The sequence below is a fragment of the Spea bombifrons genome, chromosome 1 (genome assembly GCF_027358695.1).
Source record: "Spea bombifrons isolate aSpeBom1 chromosome 1, aSpeBom1.2.pri, whole genome shotgun sequence".
NCBI lineage: Eukaryota > Metazoa > Chordata > Amphibia > Anura > Pelobatidae > Spea > Spea bombifrons.
The window spans coordinates 127760535-127775362 of record NC_071087.1 but is presented as its reverse complement, the minus strand read 5'-3'; the positions used below and the strand labels follow the sequence as shown (position 1 = coordinate 127775362).

Here is a 14828-nt window from a genome sequence, read left to right as displayed (position 1 = left end):
GGCGATCACTGTCCAATCCTCCCTATTCAATGGAGAGGTAATCCCAATATTGTGCTCTGAGGCAAGATTATGGATTGCCCTCTGCTGCTCCAAAATCCTCTCTAGCATGTCTAACGTGGAGTTCCACCGTGTACTGACATCCTGACGTAGGCAGTGTACGGGAAGACCTGACCTCTCTTGCTCTTCCCTCAAAAGTTGGCTAGCCTTAACACTATGGTGAAAGTGCCCAGCGATCTTTCTGCAGCGGGACAGAACTACTGCTGCCACATTAGTTCCTTCTGACATTGCTGCCTTCACTACAAGATGGATGATGTGGGCTGCACAGCGCACACCAACAATATGACCATCTCGCAGCGCTTTCACCATATTGGCACCTCCGTCAGTTACCACAAAACCAACTTCAACATTGGTGCCCGCCTCTGCTCCCACCCAAAGGCTAAACATTTTCCTCATCGCATGCAGAATGTTTTGGGAAGTGTGCTTTTCATCCATCACTTCTGCATGGAGAAGGAAAGATCGGTAGCCTGCTGCAGCAGCTTCCTTAGACACACCGGGCTGCCACCAGTGTGCTGTCAAAGAAAGAAAGGCATGCTGGCCGCTAGGTGCACTCCACAAATCTGTAGTGAAATGAACAGACTGACCAGCAGCCTTGGAAAGCTCCTCTTTCACTGCTGCAACACAGGACCGATACAATGAGGGGACAATGTTCCTGCTGAAAGTGGAACGTGACGGAACTGTATATTGTGGAGCCACAGCCGCCATCAATTGTTTGAAAGGCTCCCCTTCGATCATAGAGAAGGATGCCCCTCCAACAGCAATGAACTGACCAATCAGTCGCGTTACTTTATTGGCCTGCTGTTTGGGCATTGACCTTTTGGATTGGAATGCCACAAATTGTTCCAGGGTGGGCTGGACATGCAGTGCTCCAACCTGCCTTGGTCTCTGGCTGCCAGCACTAGTTGCTGCTGCTGCTGCTGCTGCTATTGGCTCAGAAGAAGAAGCTGTTGGGGTTTTTCCACGGCCACCAGCTATGCTGCCTGCACTAAGTTTTACCTCTGCATCTTTCCCCAATAGCACAGCGTTGTGTTGAGTGCTGAGGTGATGCTTCATGCTAGCACTGGTAAAATGGCCAGACACTTTCCCTCTGCTTATTAGCTTCCCACAATGTTTGCACTTTCCATAGCGCCCTTCTTCAACATTTTCAAAGTGCTCCCAAATTGGGGCGCGCATAGCCTTGGAGTGTGCCTTGGGTGCTGCTCTTACTGCTCGGGGTGGATCAACAGAGGCAGAACTAGTGGTGGTGGGACTGGTGGTAACAGTACTGGCCATAGTGGGACTGCTAATTGCTTTAGATTTGCTAGGTTTTGCTGCTGCTGCTGGTGGTGGTGATGGTGATGATCGTAGCGGAGAAGGTGGAGGCTCAGGGGAAAATTGTGCACTAGTCATTTGGACACTGCTCCCTGAGGAATCTGATTCCTGACCACTCATCTCCTCTACTTCCTCTGGCTCATAGTCTAGCTCTTCATTAGCCAGATCGAATGGAATTCCTGCTAGGCTGGAGCTAAGACTGATATCGTCGTGAGACTCGTGACTAGTAGTAGTGCGAGCAGGAAGAATAGACTCTGCACTTGGCCTCTCAGTCTCAGGCTCCTCTGCTACCTCGCTAGGTGGAGTTCCACTATGTGTAGCCCTCTCTCTAACTGTCTTTACAAAAATTTTGTAAGGACTTGGTGGCTTGCTAGAGGTACTAGGAGGACATGGCGTGGCGGTACCAGTGGGAACAGTAGGCGCAGCACTAGTGGTGGTAGAGGCGGTAGAGGTGGGGGTGGTGGTGGTGGTTTTCCCTACAAAGGAATGAGATCGCTTTGGTTTGGGACCCCTCTGAGTCTTGCTGCTAATTTGGCTCTGCTTGGTACCTTGCATGCTGCTGGTGGATGGGGAAGATGCTGCTTGGGGCAAAAGGCACTTCTTTTTAGTCACTGGGCTGGTACTACTTGTGCTACCCTTTAACTTTGAACGTGCTTCTGGTGCTTTAGGCTTTCCGTAAAAAACCATAGAGCTTGTGGGCCTAGCCGCACTACTACTGCCTGCTTTTGGTGCCTTTCCTTTACTTGATGATCCTTCAAGCAATGCTTCCCCAAATGATAAGCGAGAGCTTGGCCTACTTGGCCGACTAGACTGACGCAAAGGCTGCATCTTAGAACTGGTGGTGGTGCTGGTGGTGGTGCTGGTGGTGGTGGTGGTAGATGGAGCTTGTCCCTCCTTAGTCCCAAAAAGAGGATCCATTTCAAATTTTGTGTTGTGTGTGTAGTGTAGTGTAGTGTAGTGTAGTGTAGTGTAGTGTTTAAAAAACTATAAAAAAAAAAATAAAAAAATAAAAATAAAAAAAAGGAAAAACGAATTAAAGACAAAAAAATTAGAGGAAGTTCTCTTCAGTGCTACTGCTTAAAAAGTAAAACTATGCACTACTGCACTGTGCTGTGTGCAATCTGCCAAAATCCTAAAGTTATTTAAATTATTAACTCAAGATTAACTATTTAATAACTAGCAGTATTTTATTTTTAATTTGAATTTACACGGGCCTAAGAGCTTAGCCTACTACTATGCTAGCCTAAAGCTATATTTCCTTACTATAAGTCTACCTCTAGGCAGACGCTCTCAAACCCACTAAGCTAAAGTGAGGTTAAATCAGATTCAGTATATGATTTATTAATTAATATTAAGTTATATAATATTAATAGATTAGAACTAATTTACTTATATATTATGTATTATAGATAGAAGAATATAGATTATGAATTAGAATTTAGAATTAGAATTACTTATATTATAGATTATGAATTAGAATATTATTATTTATAATATATTATAGATTAAGATTAAAGAAGATTAGAATTATTTTAGTACTACAGCTAGTAGCTTGAAGCTTTGCTTAGTACAGCTCGTCACAGTCAATTTTTCTTGAAAAGAATTAGAAATAAAATAAAATGTCACAGCAAAACAGTTATCTTCACTGCTTGCTGCACTCACTAGCCCAACAAGTTCACTTCACTGATGGACTGAGGTGAGCAAAACACTAAGGGTACTTTTAATAAAATTGAAATAAAATGTAAAATAAATGAGAAAATCTTTGCAAAACAGTTAACGTCACTGCTTGCTGATCAAAAAAAAACACAGCACTTATGCGGCTGCACTCACTAGCCCAACAAGTTCACTTCACTGATGGACTGAGGTGAGCAAAACAAATGAAATAAAATGAAAGATTAATTAAGAAAAATTGACTTGGTCTCTTACTGTTGCTAAAACAAAGCACAAACTATAGAGCTGCAGCACCAGTACTAATAAGATTAGCTGAACTATACGCTAGTAGTAATTAATTAATATTATTACTTTTATTTATAGCTAATTTAATTAACTATTAAGATAAGAAAGAATTAGAGAATTATTGATATTACTGATTTTAGATTAGACACTAGTAGATGTTCTGAATGTCTACAGTACACTCTACACTAGTATACTATTACTAACTATAACTGACAAATATATATATTTTATAATGAATTCAATTATTAATTATATTAATTAATATTACTGATTTTAAATTAGACACTAGTAGATGAATGTCTACAGTACACTCTACACTAGTATACTATAGTATATATATATATATGACTGACAAATATATATATATATATAATATTATAATGAACTATTAAATTATAGATTCTATTAAATTGTAATTTATAAATTCTATTTAATTTATTTAAGCAGGACAGGCAATAGGCACTAGTGCCAGCCCAGGGCAAGGGCACCCCAGTGCCACTGAGGCACTGGGTGCACTGTCAACTCAACAGCACTTACACTAAAGTTGATGACAAATTAATTTTAAAAAAATTAAATTAATCAAATTATTATTATTAAATTAATTATATTAAGTAGCACTGAAGTGAGGATGAAGTACACTGTGAGAAAGGCTTACCAGTCTCACACAGAACAGAACAATCTCTCTCTGTAACGCTCGGATGCAGCACAGCAGTGTTGCCAAAGCAGTCACAGCGAAAAATGAATGGATCTCTCAGGCAAGCTCTGGTCTTATAAAGGCGCCTTCAGAATTCAAAAAACAGCAGCACAGGCATTGGACGAGACCCTTAGCGTTACGTCACAAGAGTGAGCTGATTGGACAGACGAGGATCAGCTCACTCCTGTTTGAAATTTTGGCGGTTGCGCGGCAAAAACGAAGACGATCACGAAGAATCTTCGATTCTTCGTGATTGTGAGTCTTCGTCTTCGCCTACGGTTTGCCGGCACTGTATTCTGTTCTACGTTCCTTCGGAACGAACAAAAAAACGGCCTCTTCGTGCTCGTTTTCATGTTCGCCCGAAGACGAATGCACAAGTCTAGTTTTAACCAGCAATGCTGCCTCTAGTAGTTAGTATAAGAAACTATTATGCCACCAGGTGGCTGTTGGGTTGCTGGTCTCTCTACATCCCCATGGACATAAGATACCCATCTGCTTCTACATCACCTGTGGCTTGCTACGGCAACCAATAAATACTTGGGTATACTCCTAGCTCCTGACTCAGGCATTGCTGTCGTGGCCCTGTTTGTATCTTGAGGATTGCTGTATTACTACTTGTTATTTGGGTTTTGACCCTTGGCTTGGACTTCAGCATTGAACATGGTTTATACCTTTGTACTATGATTAACTTGGATAACCTGGACTTTGCGCTATTGGCATGAACTTTGACTACTCTTCTGTATTATCCCATGGTACTGTGCTACTGCTCCCCTGGTCAGTCTGCTCATCCTACAGACCCCCTGGCCAGTCTGCTCATCCTACAGACCCCCTGGTCAGTCTGCTCATCCTACCAATCCCCTTGTTGTCTGCTCGTTGTGTTCTGCCTGTAGCTGCCTATTCTATAGACCCCGTAGCTGTGACCCTGTTCTTAGCATTTGTGGAAGTTAGCGGTCATACTTTTAATTCTGGATCAGTGGCATGTCTATAAGGGTTATACGGGTATAGTCTTATTCTGGTGTCCTGCCAGATGACCTTAAAATAAACTGTCAGCACCATTGCAATGAATCCTGGTTCTTAAAGGTCTATATATAAGCTTGTAGAATACATAGTACTCTGATACAAAACCTAACGTGTTATAGACATTGAAAATGACAAAATAAGTATATTATTATATGAGGTCACATTGAATAATGAGTATTAAATAAGTCATTTTTTTCCAAACAATATATATTTTTATTTTTTAAATAACCCCCGACGCATTGTTTCAAGTTTATTGTGATATATTTTTTATAATATACAGTAAGGGTTACTGTAATGCCAACTATGGAAGTGTTTTTTTTAGAAGACTTTGATAACTGGCAGTAAAGAGGTCATGCTTTGAATTGATGGGGAAATAATTACTTATGCATGAGAAAGATATTGGATTGACAGAACAACTTCCTTGTGGAAAATGTAGAAAGTAATAGAATACATGAAATTAGAATTGGCTGGTAGAGAAAAATATATCCTATATTAAAAAGCGTAATTAGGCCAGAGACAGCATCAGTGACATGACTGTCCCAGTTTGATCCTTTGTTGAGTAAAAGGTATTTGTAATTTCCAAAAAGTATTTATTTGACAAATAATTTTCTAAATGTAGATCTTGGTATTTAAGTATTTATATGTTTACACAATGGTTTGGAAAAAGGTTAGATAACCGATCCCCATAGTCCCATGGTTGGCTGCTAAAAATGTCCTGTCTTCCCAAGGGCATAACAGTCGAAGAGGCCCCTATTCGCCTTGTCCCATAAAGTAACATTTGTATTTTATAATTAATTTATATCACGAGCTGCCATACTTGTGTTTCCTGACATTTTTGCACAATGTATTTCTTTCTTTTTATTTTTATGTTAATCTAAATGATTGGAATAGATTTTCCTTTATTTTTGTGCACAAATCACTGTTTTTGGTTGTTTATATTTAGTACAGTCTTTGCAGTTATGTTAAAATCTGCATTTTGTGTAGTACCTGCGCCAGCTGCTTTTCATTTAATGCTCTGTCTGTGCAAAATGTATTTATAGCAATTTCTGTAAACAAAATAAAACACGTAATCACATTTTTGGTAAAAACACTCTTTTTTTTTATTAAGTGACCCATCCTTTCACGATTGACTAATATAGAACGTGTATGTTCAACATTTTACGTTAATACAGTAATTTTCTTCTGTTTTGATAACTACTACATTGCATGCCCTCACCCATTACACGTTCTCTGCACTTGACACATTCAAAAAAATAATTAACCTTTTGTAAATGTTTAGTCTAAATCATTAGTTCCAGAATGTCAAACAATAAAAATTAGGCAGGTCTGTCATTTCTATTTTTTTTATCAGTCTGTTTAAAGTGGATTGGTTTTGCTGTTATAAAAAATAAATAAATCATGTAATGGAGTTATTTTATTATAGCAATACACATGTATTGTATCGGGATAAAAATATAATTTTGCCTCTGTATAAATCAATGGTAAGGCCGCACCTTGAATATGCTGTGCAATTTTGGGCACCTATTCTAAAAGGGTTCTAAATCCTATTCGAAAGGGTGCAGAGGCGGGCTACAAAATTAATAAAAGGAATGGAGCACTATAGTTATGAAGAAAGGTTAACAAATTTAAATCTGTTTAGTTTAGAAAAACGGCGCCTCAGAGGGGATATGATAGCATTATATTTGGGGTCAAGAAGGAATTTTTTCCCTGGTTAGTGCAAAATTGGAAAGAGCCAAACTGGGGTTTTTTGCCTTCTTTTGGATCAACAACAACAAATTAACAGATATAGGAAAGCCTGAACTTGATGGACGCATGTCTTTTTTCAGCCTATATAACTATGTAACTATTAAAACACACCTTGGGCTGACTCAATTGCCAGAGACAGAGTTATCCCAAGTAAATAGCAATCCTCCAATAAACAACAGTAGGAAAATGTGGGATACAATGAGCCAGGTTCATTAATGGGAAATAAAATGTATCACTGTGTTTTAGGTCATATGGAAGAATATGTACCAGAGACATGTTTTATCTCATTATTGGATCTAATCACTTGCCTGTGTCATGGGAGTAACCATCTTCACGTCCTCTTCTCAGTCTCTGTGTGATTACAACTCCAAATGGTTTGTTAAGTTGCTGATTGTTATTGATTGGTTTCGGTAGCCTTTTTAAGGGGGGAGGAGAAGGGAAGTAATTTAAGGAAATTGATCAGACATGGTAATTTTGCCACATATCTCAGCTTCCATAAGGCCATATACTCCCTTAACTTTAAACCAAATATCCCCAAAACAATTACAGTGACGGGGAAATATTAAATGTGCATATAAGTAATTTTGATATAAATAATTTACTTATACACAAAGCTGTGAATATCACTATAAAACACCGAAAAACATTTGAGAATTGTATTGTGTTGCCTAGGCATTAAACTTTTTTGGTCACATGGCTGTGGCAAATTTCCCATGTGACCCTCTTCACGTTGGACATCCCATCTTTAGGACCCAACATCTTCTGTCTCTGTTCTCTTGATGGGTATGCGTCTGACAGTCTTCTCCAGCCTTGAAAGTTATATTTATCAGTTTCAAGCATTTATTTTTGCGCTGCACACCGTACATAGTAGGACAGCAGTTTTCCTTTTTCTAGCCTATATTTTCATATGCATGTAGTCATGTAGTCCCTCGCTAAAGCCCCTGACTACAGTGAAATGCTGAAATTCACCAGACAGACGTGACAGGCGGACAGTACTACTGCACAGCTGCAAGTGTATTTGGTTGTCTCTTGTTTTATTGACTATTTTTGAACGTTGCTAAATAAAAAACATAAGGAATGAGAAGTTCAATAGGTGAGGGGCGGGTTTGGGAGGACATTGTGGGAAATCTCTATCCTCTGGAGAAAATCACGAAAAAGACTAACAATGAATAACTTGAGCTAATCAGAGCTTTTAGTACTGATTTTTCTGTGGAAACAAATCAAGATAATTTTTAACCATTTACGCTATTTTCTGAATATGTGCAGTAAGAACTTCTTATGATGTGATCTGTTAAATAATTTCAAAGAGTGGGCATTTTTGTAAATATTATTTTTCTGCGCAATTAAAACGATTAGTTGATGAAACAACAGTGGCATATAGCTAAAATGTATGCACAACCAGCAATAAATACACTTTTATGTTACATTTGCTTAACATTTGCACTTTGGCCAGTAGCAGTGGTTAAATATACATTTAAACATACGGTCATTGATATCTTGTTTTGCCACGCTGTCATGCTATTTGTGAAAATTATTATCATTTATTGATTTATATAGCACCATCATATTCCACTGCACTCTACAATGGGTAATGTCACATCCTGTTGTATTTTATGTTTTGTAACTTTTACGCTATTAATCGTGTATTTATATATAAGCACTACTTTAGTTTTGAACAATAGATCTACACATACACATACATGCTATAAGTGTAGATGGTAGATCATTTCATGCATTTAGGTAGTTTTGAAACCAATTATTCAGCCTAAATCATCACTGATTGTGTCTTTGCTCAACTAGCTTTGCTCAAGCTGTAAAAGTATACAACAAGGAGCAGGCGACTCTAGAATATACGACTACAAACCCTATCATGCACCCAGGGACCATGAGGTTGCAGTAAAGCCATGAGGGGGGGATCCAGAAGGATGCCATACATTGAAAACTTTAAGCATTTTAGCAGATGACATAAATCAAAAGACAATGGATGTCACAACACAGTAATACCTTGTATGTTGCCATGCTGCCTAAGACTGTATATTCAGTTTTATTTTTACAGAAAAGAACCTTTCACTCCTCATGTGAAAGCAAATGACCATTTCGAGATAATTGTTTTTGATACAAACTTATACATGAAATCAATACATCAAAAAATATTTTTGTGACAACACTGTATGCTTTGCAAATCTGTATAAAGACAGTTCTTCATGCAGAGAACAGCAAAATAGACTGTGATAATTGAACTGTTAAAAATCCTCCCTTGGCTACTCATAAAAAGAAATGCTATTTTTTTATTTTTTTTACATCAGCAGTGTTTCCAAAATGATCATGTTATTATGTTTAATAATCTAGTAAGAATGAGCAGGGAAATAAATACAGAGGAAAAAGGACTGGTAGGACACCCAACACATTGTGTTCTTATCGATTCCGCAGTTAGAATAGAACATGTCTTCCCCTATATAATTTTGCCAAGATTCCTATTTGTACACAATGTATTAGCTCATGGAGTCTTGCCTTGGAGACAGGAACGTCTGCTCTGTGACAGACTTTGATATTATTAACCCATTTGATGTTTGGTAACTTTTAAAAATAGTAACATGAGATGGGACAGTTTATTAAGAGGCCCCTGGGCCACATATTGCTCCCAAAATAATTATAGGTCACTCATCACTCAAACCTTAAAAACATATCATCAACAAAGAGCTTTTATTGTTATACCGGTATTATAAACCTGCCTTGTTAAACACTAGGAACCTGGGCAATTGGCAATTCCACAGCCTGACTAAGCCTCATGGATTAATTGTAAATTCTACAATTGTTGTTGTTAATGTTTACGAATGCAGTGCTTTTGATATCTGCAAAGATGTATTATATCCACTGTCAAATATCTCTGGTGTCTGTTTCTCTCTATATTCTGTGTTTTAGCCCAACGAACGTATATACACAGGCCATTGTCTAACGTTTATTATATAGCCTATTTGGAAAGGTTGTTGCAAGTTTCCCATAGCAATTGTCTGTAATTGCCATTTGCAGTGTCAGCTGTGCACTCCAACATGCTTTTGTATTTTTTCCTTTGATCTAAGTGGTGGTTAAGCAGTTTGGCCGTTCTCATGGCGCACGCTGTGGTGTGATTAGGTGATATAGTCTCGTACTGCTTATATGCATTTTGGCTCAGTATGTTCATTCATTTTCTTTTTAGTGATGAACATTAATTTGCCAGGTTCATACTGTGTAGAGGACGGCTGTATTTTCTGACTCCAACTACATTTAAAAAGGTCCATTGAATTACCCCCCTATATACGGTTAACCCTTTCTTTTTTCAGATACAGTAAGGGATAGATGAGTATGAAGTGAGTTTTCTTATGTTAAATGTGTGCCCACAAATCACCATCACTTTAATTTAACCCCTTCACGACAAAGCCCATACATGCACGGGCTCGCGATGAAATGCATTCATGCTTTTAAATACCTGCAATTGCCGCAATCTCAGCAGTGTCACTGCGATCAGCAGCTCTCCAGCATCCTCGGAAGCCTCACAAGTGAGGCTAGCTGTGGATATTGGGAGGAAAGCCCCCCTCCCCCAAAAAATCGGGCTAAAACAGAGCTTAGAAAGCAATCCACAATTGCTTCCTAAGCATAATCGGTGTTGCTGACATGCCTTGATATCGAGGCATTCAGCAACACAACCCCCTACCCCGATCACCTTTAAAGATGTCACAAAATAGGACATGGGCACAGACTGACCAGATGTCAAAATTCCAAAAAATGCACACCTCACAAAGGTGGCATTTTATCTCCCAAACATCCCAACAAACCCATTGCATCACTGTACTCAGGAGATGTTGCTGAACACATATGGAATGTGTCTGGGGAAAAGCACACAAGAAAATACTACAGGAAACTCTATTTCATTAGCTTTTGCAGACGAGTAAAAGATTTTCAAATAAAAGTGAGAAAAAGCCCTTTTTATGGTAAATTAGATGATATGATAAAAATAATGGTATCTAAAGAAACCCCTTTGTGTGGGTGCACTAAATGAGAAGGATGAAAATTACAGCTAAACAGCAACAGTGTAAAAATGTTACAACAGCCTTTGTCCCAAAGTATACAAGTAAAAAACTTGTGAGTCTTGTGACTCATTAAGGGGTTTATCATGCCTTTTTTGCAGGGATTTCAAAAGGTCAGATTAAGAAGAAGTTATTTCTAAACAGCCCACTAGATTATTCTCTTGGGGGTATCACATCATAGTCATGTAAATAATCTAAATAGGGAAATATAGCAAAAGAAGGTAATCTTGGTAAAACCTGTGGTTACTAACACTATGAGGTTTAGTTAGCATACCAGATCCAAAAAATAAAAAACAGCGGCATAGAACATGTGTAGTTTTGCAGACAGATGGATAACAGCTTTAGAAGACCATACTCTGTTATTCAAAAACAATGTACGGTATATATATATATATATATATATATATATATATATACATATATACTGTTTTTTTTTTACATGGCATGGATTTCTGGTAAAGCCTATTCAAACTGCAATATGGACTGTGTTATTTATTTATTCACGTGCCATTATTTCAGTCTTACAAAATGTGAGATGGAGTGCACATCCAATAAAATTCCCTCTATATGTCAAGACTCAGCAATATGGCAGACCTGTGATTAATTTGCTGTTGTATGCTATTGATCATGTCTGTCTTCTCTGTGTTGAGGTGATAGATTCTGGATCCTTTTGTATTAAAAAATATCCCATTTAAAAAAATGTGTAATTATTGCACACATATTTAGCTAATTAAGAGGGCAAAGTTTTGCCCAGTTTAAAGGGCAAAATCAGTGTTGAAAAACACCTTTGACTTATGATTAGCTATGTGTAGGTATTTATAAAATATTCTGTACTTTTGTACATCTGTTTAATTCTCCCCAATGCCTAAAAGCTGCCAGGCAGTGAATTATACGGCCGCACACGATGATCCTTCCCTTTCTATCCAAAGACAGGGGAGGATGGTGACTGGTGCTAAACAAACAGCGAGACTAGGAATCAATTACACAGATGAAAAATAATTAACTACTGAACCACAGTTTTTGTCTGCCACCCAGAGATATCCAATGAAAATTTATTGCATCTCCCTTTTTGTAATGCAGAGGCTGCTCTGTGATGGAATATTAAAAAAAAAAAAAGTGTATGAGCATTGATGTTTTTGGAAAGAAGAATCTTTGACCGTTATGTTAAATGACATCATATCCTGCTCACCTTCTTAGCAACATTTTAACAACAAATGATTAGTCCTATGGCTCTTTGGCCCTCTCTACACAGCTGTGTAACCTTTGGTAATATCAAGCGGTATTTTTGAATGGCCAAAAAATTAGCAAGCAACAAAAATAGCCGGACCATGATGCAATACACGCTGGACACATATGTTCAACACCCTCCTCAAAAGAGAAAGCCTTCCACAAGCATCATTAAGCACACAGGTTCAGCCAGGTCTCTGATAATGCTACCTGCTAGACCTCTGCAGAGAAGAAGCTGTTTTATTACACACAGCTAAGCTCTATGAAGTTCTCCCACGGAATTTTTAAAGTCTCCCATCACATTACTGTAATGATAGACATCTAACCAGAGAATGCATAAGGCAAGCCAAAACCCACCCACATAGTAACGTATGAATTTAAATTGGAAAAGGACACATATAGTTCAACCCTACTTTTGATCCAGAAGAAAAAAAGCTAATGAAGCGATTCCCCATTTTGCTTTAAATAGGAGAAATATACCTCTTGACTCCAAAATGGGAATATGATTTCTGAATGCATCAACAAGCAATTGCTAATAATGCCCTTATAAACCTGTATATCCTTCTTTGCGAAAAAAATAAATAAAATCATCCGGTTTATATGTAAAGGCGTCAGTTAAATTTGATAGCACAACCTCATAGTTATTTAAGACCAACAATGGCTGAAAGGACACAGAGGAGGATAATATGAGGGAAATGTGTGCCAGTTTATGGCATTATGTTATTATTTGTCATTGTTATGTATGATTTCCAGCAGTGAATGGGTGCATTCAAATTCCAGAAGTTTTCTTAGGAATATATAGTTGTGCTCGCCGTAAGAGGCCATACCGTTTTACTCTAGGCTTGTCAAACACAGCAGCCTTATGCACACAGCTGTAACTTTTTTGTCTTTCATTGTTCTCAAAGTACATTATAGAGCAATCACTCTTCTATTGAGATATGACAAAAGATTAGATTGGAGGGAATCTCATTAGTTAATGACTTTTTTACAAGCAGAATACTGGTTCCTAGTTAGTGTTCTTCTTGCAGTATCACTCACACCTTGGGCCCTTGTAATGATGTGATTTATAAAGTTTAACATTTTGTTGAAATGCTTAGTGCACAAAATGTCTAGAACTGCACATGAGCTAAATACTGTGCCTATAGAGATCTTTCTTCATCACTGGAGGGTTAAAAGACAAATTATTAAGAGGAAGAGGAAAAACTAAATGAACTTGCTAGAGTCATTTCTTTATTGGGATTAAAGTTTAATTTAATACATTTCAAAGGGATAGTTTGGAATCTCATACGGCTTCACCAGCAAAGAATGGGTCCTTCATTGTGATGCAGTGGCCAAAAATCATTCTTTTTTCTCCCTCTAATCCCTTTCACCTCTTTCTTTCTGCTCTCCCTTTTTTTCTTCCTGTATTTCACTCTTTCTTCTCTATTTCCCTTCCTTACTCCTCATTCTTTCTCTGTCTCTCTTTCTTTTTACTGTTTTCACCCTTACTTTACTCATTATTTTTATTCTCTCTCTTAACCTTCTTTCTTTTTTCTCTTCCCTTCTTTCTCTCTCCATTCTCCATTTTTTTCTCCATCTTTGTTTTATCTCTCCTCTCTGTATCATTCTTTCTTCTCAGCACTGTGTCTTTTGTTTTGTTGTTTTACACTGTTCTCTATCAGTGAACCATGCACACTGTCTAGAGAGGCCCCAGGGATATTAACTGGCTCAAGAGAACCCCTGTGATGTCACTGATGACATCCAAGTAGGCTTCCCCTGTACAATAATCAGGGTACTCCCTGTAGAGTTCCCCTGTACAATAATCAAATGGTTCTCTTGTACAGCAATCAGCGTAATGCTGACTACACTGTCAGGGACTGGGTCCACACAGACAACTGTAATGACCCAGAGTGCCCAATCGATGGAATTCAGGAGTTAATGCGCAGTAGCGGGGTAGGACAGGGCCTGGTGCAGGGCAACCACATTCCCTCGAGTGTTGCACCTAGGGTTGTGCAGCCACATGGTACAGGACACAACAAAGGACGGGGAACAAGGCAAGGAACACAAGGGGATTGATGTGAGGAGCTGAAATCCTCAGACGCTTCTCCTTTAAGCAAGGATAGGATATCTTAACTGGGGCATGGGGAAAGAAGAGAGAAACTGAGATCCTCAGATGATTCAGGGAAAAGAGGGTAAAGATACATAAGACTGACACACATAAATACAGGACTAGCCTATGACTATATGATAACAATTGGAGATTTAGTCACATATTATGCACCACTACGCCAAAGTACTCCAATATTCGGTGGGTCCTAGCGCTAAACCCTGCCTACTGAATTACTAATAAGCCGAAACTAAATATTAAATCTAAACACAGAACAGAGATAAAACATACCTATAGACTGCAGACTGCAGACTGCAGACTGAGACAAACATAACAAATGGGTGGGCCACAACTTAGAAACGAAACAGAGCAGGACTGGAATCAAAGAATCAGGTAGTCCCTACCTCCCATGTGGGGTCTGGGAAGAGGGGCTGGGGAAAGGCAAGAGAGGACAACAGAGGACACTTTTCCTTATGGGAATTGAAACACTGAGCAGGATAAGGACCACAGCTGGTTGGAGGTGAGTATACCACATGAATGCAGTGACGGCAGGAGATGATTAAAAATATGCTCAACCATTTAAAAAATAACAACACATGACAAGTTATTTAAGATTGAAGCATCTCCATTTTTTGTAAGAAATGGCCATTAATGTGGAAGCATACCA

The 14828-nt window shown here is 38.5% G+C and overlaps 1 protein-coding gene across 1 annotated transcript in view; it reads left to right on the top strand.

Annotated features, from left to right (window-relative positions):
• Nucleotides 1–14828, top strand: part of TESC (tescalcin) — a 43196-nt gene that overhangs the window by 13772 nt on the left and 14596 nt on the right. The gene's annotated exons all lie outside the window — the stretch shown is intronic.